Source organism: Trichosurus vulpecula, chromosome 4 (genome assembly GCF_011100635.1).
Source record: "Trichosurus vulpecula isolate mTriVul1 chromosome 4, mTriVul1.pri, whole genome shotgun sequence".
Taxonomy (NCBI): domain Eukaryota; kingdom Metazoa; phylum Chordata; class Mammalia; order Diprotodontia; family Phalangeridae; genus Trichosurus; species Trichosurus vulpecula.
In genome coordinates this window covers 77543640-77552761 of record NC_050576.1, presented here as the reverse complement: position 1 = coordinate 77552761, position 9122 = coordinate 77543640, and the positions used below count along the sequence as shown (strand labels likewise).

General features: G+C 42.8%; 1 pseudogene; it reads left to right on the top strand.

The window, feature by feature from the left end:
• The first annotated feature begins 2281 nt into the window (after positions 1 to 2281).
• Positions 2282 to 3260, top strand: LOC118846769 (annotated as a pseudogene).
• The last annotated feature ends 5862 nt before the right edge of the window (positions 3261 to 9122 follow it).

Here is a 9122-nt window from a genome sequence, read left to right as displayed (position 1 = left end):
AAAGATGGAAGGGAACTTGGAAATTAACTAGTCTATCCATCCTCTGCCCTTTTCCTTCATGACTTGGCCCAAGTCACAGAGGTAGTAAATATCAGAGTCAGAATTTGAACCCAGATCCTCTGAGTCCAGAATGCATGCTTTTCCTATTGCAACAGTAAGTTATCTAGGTAGCATAGTGGATGGAGTGCTGATCCTGGAATTAGGAAGACATGAGTTCAAATCCTCCCTCAGTTACTATATGACCTGGACAAACCACTTGACCTCTCTGTAGGTCTCAGTTGCTTCATTTGTAAGGTGAGGCTAATAGCACCTTCCTTACAGGGTGTCTCTAAAAATCAAATGAGACAACATATGTAAGTGCACATGGCTGGGTGATGGGATTCTTGTTCAGCCATGGCTCAGTCTAGATGGCCTCCAAGTCTGAGGTGCTGTGACTCAGAAAAGTGGCTGGAAAATATAAAAATAAACAGAAGCAAAGAGGACATTTTCATTGTTACCTGCTATAGACACCCCATCTATGACAAATACCAAGAGTGACTCAAAGAAAATATTTGTTTTTCCTACAATGACAGTACACAATTGTCTCTTCCAGCTTTCCAGCCTATTTTGTCATGAGTGATTGCAGCAAGGTGGTGTAATAGAAGGCCTTCACGGCAGAAAAGAGGGACGATCCTTCCCTGAACCCCTACTCTCAGGGTGTCACTTCCTCATTGACAGAATCCAACCAGTAACATCATAAATACCAGGGTGAGTGGTAATTCCCCAACACCCTCTACTAAAGCTACCAGGAAGGCATCATTTAGCCAATTAGGAGTTGAGTACGCCCCTCCTGACTTGAGCAGTGGCTTATGTGCTGCCCCTCCCCAAAGCTTCACTTCCAGGGGATTTCCCCCTCCCAGGCGAGAACTACCTCATTCCATTTTGTTTGTATGTCCAAGTCGATAAGATTTCAATGGGTTCATGTTTTAGCACTGTGATGACATTATACCCTCTGGCTTTCTACAGCTCTGACAATCCCCCCTGCCACTTGTGGGAATACTTTTTGAACAGAGAACAAAGTGAATATAGGTTCAGTTTTTCTGTTTCTGTATGGGAAGCAAAGATTAGTGGGGTAGGTTGTTGCAATCGGTCTGGCATGGAGGATTACGGCATTAGAAATCACAGGATGATATTACGGAGTGAGAGCTGGAAGGAACCTCCAAATTCATGCAGTCCAATATCCTCATTTGATGGAGTTTAACTTGGGGTCAGACGTAACATCAGAGGTGGGATTTTAATCCACACCCTGGGACTCAAAGTCCAATGTTCTTGCTGTCTTAACATAGGACCTTATCGTCATTATTTTTCCAATTGGACCACTTCCTTTTCATTTGTCTGAGGAGAGAGAGGGATGAGTTGCTGAGGCTGGAAAGAAGTTGGTCATGGGAAGAATGTGTGGCTGACCAGTGGAAACTGGGGGCCTGTGGGATATAGGAGGCACTATTGGAGGAGAAACTCTTGTTTAAACTCTACTTACAGGCATCTCCTTCTCTGTGACTCTGTACAACCAGATTCCAACATGTGTTGTCATTTTCTGGTAGGATCTTTCACTCACTAGAGATGCCTGCCTTGTAGAGAGATAGTCCATCATCTGAAGGTGGCCCAGGGCCAGGTGCAAAGGGAACACCAGAAGGTGAGAGACAGTACATTGTTGTGGGAAGCTGCATTTGGAGTCAGAAGATCTGTTCCCTTTCACTCCCAGTTCTGCCATTACTGGATGAATGACCTTGGGCAAATTGCTTCATCTTTCTTTGCCTCAGTTTACCCATGTGCACAATGAGAAGCTGAACAGATGATGGATAAGGTCCTTTCCATATCTAAGTCCCAGGGTCATAAGTAATTGTGGGATGCATGAAAACATAAGTAATTGGAAGGGAAGAAAGGACTTCCAACAGAAATCCAAGCATACAAAAATGGCACAGTACTCCCAAATGCCCCAGTGTGGATATGACCCTGAATTAATCTCTAATTATCCTGAACATCCATTAAAATAAATATTAACTTCATGCCCAGGGCTTGAAAGAAATAAAGGAGGCCACCATGGATCAAAGTAGGACTAGGAAGAATAAGAAGAAGAGGAGGAGGAAGAGGAGGAGAGGGAGGATCAGCTCTCATCCATCCATCACCCGAAGGCAGCAGTCCACTACAATGGTGGCTCTCTGCTAGGAAGGTGTAGTTGACAAAGATATGTAGTTCAGCAAACAAACCATTGTGGTCATTTCAGAGCTCACCTTTTAACAGCATGCTTACCCCTAGCAAACCTCATCTAGCCCACATCCATGTCCCATCAGGCCTGTCACCTCCTGAGCACCTGCTGCCATGCCACTGTTTTTTTACCACCAGCCTGGACAGTGAGTCAGAGTCCTTTGTGCCCAGGGAAGAGCTGATGCCCAAGCCCATGGGGGGCAACTATGGCAAGCAGCTATTGCTGCTGATTGAAGATGAGGAGGACGCTAAGTGGATTGTTTGAAGTGCCAAGGACAAAAGGTTTGAGGAGCTGATCAACCCTATCTAGACCATCTAGAATACCATGGAAATTTGGGATGTCACTAAATGTCTTGAAGAATTTGAGCTCTTGGGAAAGGCATTTGGAAAGGCCCAGAGTATTGGGGACAAAAAGGTTGTCGCCCGATTCTACATTAGCATCCTGGCTGATCTGGAGGACCATCCCAATGTTCTATGGAAGGGCAAGAAGGAAAAGAAGATGAACAAGAACAAAGTTCTGTGTGTCAGAAGATATGTAAATATAATTGAGGTCAAGAAGCCCAGATCACCAACTATAAGCAGAACCTGCGCCGTCTGTAGATGAGAATGCCAAGAGAAACAAGGAGGACCAGAAGGTTCTTCCTCTTCAGGTGAGGCTGAGGATGTTCTCAGTGCCACAAGTTTCCCAAAGAAGTTTGAGGCACCATGAGGAAAGTCTCAAGTTCCTCAAGAAGACGGAGGATGAAGATGAGAACTATGAAGATTTGGATGATGTTAAAGTCTGGGGTTCAGATTCTATTTCCTCAGACTCTGACTCAGAGGAGTATGATGAGAAATATACCTTGTTGGCTTCTGAATTCCTTAAAAAAGAAAGCACCACAGACAAAAAGGATGCAGAGAAGAAGCAAGAGGACAAAGCCAAGAAAAAGCATGACCAAAAATCCAAGCACTTGGATGAGGAGGAGGAGAATGACGGTGGGGTGTGGAAAAGGGTTCGAGGCAGGGCACTACTGTAGAGCTGGAAATGTTTGCTAAGGGAACAGACATCACCTATCCAATTGTGGTCAAGAAGCTGAATGACGGGGCGGAACAAAGATGGCTGCGTGAAAACAGCGTCTTACAGGAGCTCTCACACAAATTCTGTCAGATATCTCTAAAAAAGTGAATCTGAGCAGACTGGAGAGAGTTGGGAGCCACTAGTAGGCTGAGTGTGGCGAATTTCCAAGCCAGGAGAGTTCTCAGAGTCAACAGGATGGATCTGTAGGCTGAGAGAGCACCTGGCTCGCAGAACTGCACCAGACCACACCAAAACTGAAGCGACTGCAGAAATCAGCCAGTTATCCAGACTGGGAGAACACTGGGTGTGCGAAACTGGTGGTGATCCCCAGGCCTCCCAGCCCAGGAAGCAGCCCATTGCCTGAGGCCAGCAACCAGAAGTCTAAAGGTTTGAAATGCGCCTTCTTGAACTTCTGAGAGCCATAATGGCCAGCTAAAATGGCTCTCATGGCATATCTATCTTTTCACCTACAGCTGTGTCTTTGACTCTATTAGCATAGACACATTGTCTGATACGTTCCAGCTGAATCTGCAAAATGATCATCAGGGAGGAGCTTCTGGTCTCTCTGGACCAGTCAACATAGACAGTGGTAATGTACCATACAGGGCCCACGCACAGCAGACTTCAATGCTTCCTAGTTTCAGCACTAAGATTCAAGGCCTTGCAGACATTGAGATTAACATGGTAACCCCAAGGGACAAGTCATTAAACACTTTCTGTTCCCTAGATTATAGGACTATCCTGACAGGCAACTTTGGGACAACAATGGGCTAGTTTGAGACATGAAGTCTCTTTAGCCCTTCCTCATTCCATCCCTTGTACAAAGTTGACCAGGCCTTGAGCTCTCTGCCTACTCAGAAGATTCTCTATAACCTGGAGAAACAGTCCAGGTCCCCTGGAATTGGCAGGCTTCCTTTTCTCAGGTGGTTCTCTTTTCTTCTCTTTTTTTGTTTCCCCACAGGAAAAGATACCTGTAGGGAAAATTGTTCCTTAGCCTCTTAGCCTATTAACCAGCAATTGTTTGTGGAACTGGGTGTGAGCTGGGCTCCTTCTGATGCTCTTTTCATGCACTTATAATCCCACCCCCAATGTCTAAAATGTCCAGTGCCTACTGATGTCCCTAGACTGCCCCAGGCCTTCAGCTACAAAGATATTAACCCAGATGATCTCTCAGGTCTTTTCTAGCTTCTAAATGCTAAGATCTCCTGGGGTAGCACATCCCACTTTTGGACAGCTCTAATCACTAGAAAATGCTTTCCCTTATAATTAGCCGAAATCGATGTCGAATTTCTGCATGCTGTTCTTGTTTTGTGACCTAGCAGAAAGGATCTATTTCCTCTTCTAAATGTTGACCCTTAAATTTTTGAAGGCCACTCTCATTTGCCCCCTAAGTCTTCACTTCTTGAGGATAATCAGTCCTCCCTCCTTCAGCTGACCTTCACACAGGGTGGTTTCTATTTCCCTTCCCATTCTTCTCACCTCTCTGGGTACTCCTGTGTATATGGCTTTCTTAGATTGTTGTGCCCAGGACTAAGGACAATATTCTAGATATTGTAGATACTATAGATATTCTAAATACATGTTCTGACCAGGGCAGATTTGGGCGCAACTCATGTCTCAAAGAGGGCATAAGTCCTCTCTTAATGTACACTAAATTCACATTCATTTTTTGGCTGCCATGTCATGCCGTTAATTCATATTGCATTTATGTTCCTAGCACCTAGCGTAGTGTTTGGCACATAGTAGGTGCTTAATAAGCACTTAGTGTTTGATTGGTCTACTGAAACTCTCAAAGATTTTTCACACGAAATGTCTTATCACTCTCCCTCTTCCTGTACTTTTATAATTGATTTTTTGGAGCCAAGTGTAGGTCTTTGCATTTATGCTTATTAACTTTCTTCTTATTAGTCTTGGACCAGCATTTCAGCTTTAAGACATTTTTTTTGAACTTTGGTTTTTACCTGATCTCCCTCCCAGCTTTGATAAAACTTTATCAGCATTGCTATTGATGTCTTTTTGCAAATTGCTTATAAAACATTGAACAGTAAAGGGTCTGGGAAAGGTTCCTGAGGCATTTCAGTAGAGATTTTCCTCTAGGTTCACATTGACCCATTAATGACTGTCTAGGCATTTGGGTCTAGGCATTTAAGTAATTCTGAATTCACCTAATCTAGCCTGTACATCTCCCTCTTGTTCACCAGGACACCAGGACAGCAAGGGAAGCTTTGCTGAAATCCAAGCATAATCTGTTTACAGTGTCACCTTGGAATACCAGTTTAGTAACTCTGTCAAAGGAGGAAATGAGATCGGTCTGGCATGACCTGTTTTCCAAAGAAAACACTCTGGCTCTTAGTGATCCTTATTTTCCTCAACATTCACAAACCATCTATTTAATAATACATTTGAGAATTTTGCCAGGAATTAAAGTCAAACTCACTGGCTATTGTTCAAAGACTCCACCCTTTTCCATTCTTTAAAAATTGAGACATTTGACCATTCCCACTCCTATAGTGCCTTTCCTGTCTTTCTGATTTTTCAAAGATCATTGTGTGGCACAGTAACTATATCCACCCATTATTTTAGTACCCTGGGATGAAGCTCCTCTGGGTCTGCCAGTATGAGATGACTGAGGGTAACTAGGGGATGAAAATAGTCCTTCTTTATTGTTCTCTGCATTCATCACCAGCCTCAGACTTATTCTTGGCTTTAATGCATCGTAAAGTCACTCTTTTGAAGGAATCCTAGGTTTTTAGATTTGGGGGTTGCAGTTTACTAGCTAGATTACAAACAGAGTCCTATGTCCTATCTTTATTTTTCTTCTCCTCAGTGCCTAACAGTACCTTTTCCACAGTTGATGCTAAGTGAAAGTTGTCGACTGACCATGCACCAACAGGCTCCTTAGAAAATGAAAATACCCACCTTAAGATTATCTCCTAACTAGTTGCTGTCCATGAGAAATTGCATGATGCTTGAGGGGATGATATCAAGTGAGTGATTATTACAGAAGTTACAGAAAGGGTTGACATTGGGCTCAAAATATAAAAGAACTTTTTTCACATGGGGATGTCCTAAAACTAGAATGGGTCACTGCAAGTATTCAAGCAGGGGATGGGAGATTATCCATCTGGGACACTATGGGATGATTCCTGCATTGGATAGGAAGCTCATGTCGACAACTTCTGTGATCTCCTTCAACTTAACAGCCTACAGGTTACCATAACTAGGAACCATAACCCATAACTAGGGCGATTGATCCATGGAACAGAAAGAAGGCAGATATTGTCCATGATACCGATGAAGGCGTGCTATGGGGGAAGCATAGTAGCTCTTGGAGAGGCTGAACCAGGGTGAGAGAAGGTCCCAGACCTATGCCTGGGCATACCCAGACCCATATTGGGTCACTGCAATGGCCCAAATATAAACTGGCATCTTTGTTGCCCACAACCCAGTTCTGGGGCACAGATCCATGGTGGACTGAGAAGGGGAACTGCATAGGAGGGTGGTGTTCCCAGGGAGGGAGGTCTTGGGCTATGTACTGAATGAGAAAAAAAAGCAGCGGTTTGGCTCAGACCCCAAGAGCAGAGTGGGATCTTCATTCCAGCATCTGGCCCAGCCTGCAGAGGAAAGACCAAAGCAAGAATCCCAGACCAAAGGGGAGCCTAGGGTGCTGTCACTCTGAACCAGCAGAATTTCCTATCTGGCTGATCGGTACTGAATTTAGCAGCATTCTATTGTTGGTCTGATTGAAATTTATGCCAGGAACTTGCAAAGCTCAGACTGGGGGTGGTTGTGGTGGTGGAGGTGGTGGTGGAGGTGGTGGTGGAAGTGAAGGTGGTGGTGGTGGTGGTGGAGGTGGTGTTGGTATTGGTGGTGACAATCAGACTTTGGCCTGGCTCAGACCTTTCTGGGATAACATGACACTCAATACCCCAAGAAAGCAGCAACAGGACCAGCATGGATCTTCCTTCCAGAAGTGCCATGGAGCCTACTAGCCCTAATATCAAGTCCAAAATCAGGAAGAAGACTGGAAGAATGGGCAAAAAGAAAAATAATCTTACCATAATGAGCTATTAAGTTGTCAGGGTTGTTCAAGATACAAATGCAGAAGAAAAGAATGACTCTAAAACATCAATCTATAAGCAAAACCTCTGAGAAAATTACAGCTTGGGCATAAAAAAAGCAGAATCCATGAAAGAAATGAGTCATTTTAAAAAAGTTTTATTGCAAGTGTTTGAGGAAAAAAAAAACTGGAAAGGAAATGCATGCTATGGAAGAAAGGATGGGAAAGGGAATTAATTAATCACTTTGTAAAAGAGATACAAATCTTTGACCAAGCAACACATTCCCTGAAAATTAGAATGGGCTAAATAGAAGCCAATGACTCCACAAGACAATAAGAAATATTAAAAACAAAATCAAATGATTGAAGAAATTGGGGGGGGTGGAGTAAGATATAGCAAAAACAGCCAACCTGGGAAATAGATAAAGGACAAAAAAATTTAAGAATCATTGAACTATCTAAACATATGACCAAAAAATAAAAAAAGGAGCCTCGACATCACATTTCAAGAAATCTTAAGAGAAAACTGCCCAGATCTCTTAGAACCAGAGGGCAAATGGTCACCTCCTGAAAGAAACTCCAAATGAAAACTCCCAGGACCATCACAGCGAAAATCTAGAGCTTGCAGGTCAAAGAAAAAAAATACTTCAGGCAGCCCGAAAGAAAGAATGCAAGTACCAAGGAACCATAATCAGAATCACACATGATTTAGCAGCTACTACAAATAAAACATTGGAGAACTTAGAATACCATATTACAGAAGGAAAAATATATGGGCTGAATATCCTTATGCAGCAAAACTGAGTATAATCCTACAGAGGAACAAATCAGATTTTAATGAAATAGAGGCCTTTCAAGCATTCATGATGAAAGACAAGAGCTGCATAGAAACCTTGAAGTTCAAACACAGGATTTAAGAGAAACATAAAGCAGGAAACATGAATGAACAATGATAATTGACTAAACAAGGATAAATTGCCTATATTCTAATATAGTGAGATGATGCTTGTGCTTCCTCTGTGCTCTATCATCATCGGGGGTAAAAGATGGAGTCTAATTAGACAAAGCCTGGAAATAGTTCTGCTATGTTCTGATGATCTTAGAAGAAGAATGGAAAGGGAGGAAAAGAAGAATACACTTGCGGGAGCGGGGGAGAAGGGAGAGGAAGGATGGGGAAATTATTTCACATAATTAGGGTACACAAGTAGATATCTATACAAAGAATGAGGAGGGAGTAGGGGGGAGCAGCTCACACTTCAACCTCACTCTCATATGAACTGGTTAAAGTAAGGAAGAATACACACACAGAGTTGGGTACAGAAATATATTTCATTCAATGGGGAAATAGGAGAGAAAGGGAAGAAAGAAGAGGGAATTAAAGAGGGCAGATCAAGGGAGGGATTGGTCCTAAGCAAAACAAAATCTAAGGACATACAAACATATTTATAGTTCTTTTGAGGTGACAAAGAATGGGAATCTGAGGGAGTCCCACAAACTGGACAATAGAAGAACAAGTTGTTATACATCAATGTGATGTAATACTATTGTGTTGTAAGAAATAATGAAGGGGATGATATCAGAGAAGCTTGGGAAGACTTCTATAAACTGACACAGAGAGATAGGAATGGAGCCAGAACAATTTGTACAATGATAGCAACAAGGTAAAGGAAAACAGTTCTGAAAGAATTAGGAGCTCATCAGCATGATGACAAACCATGATTCCATAAAACTAATGATGAAACACACACTAACTTCCTGATA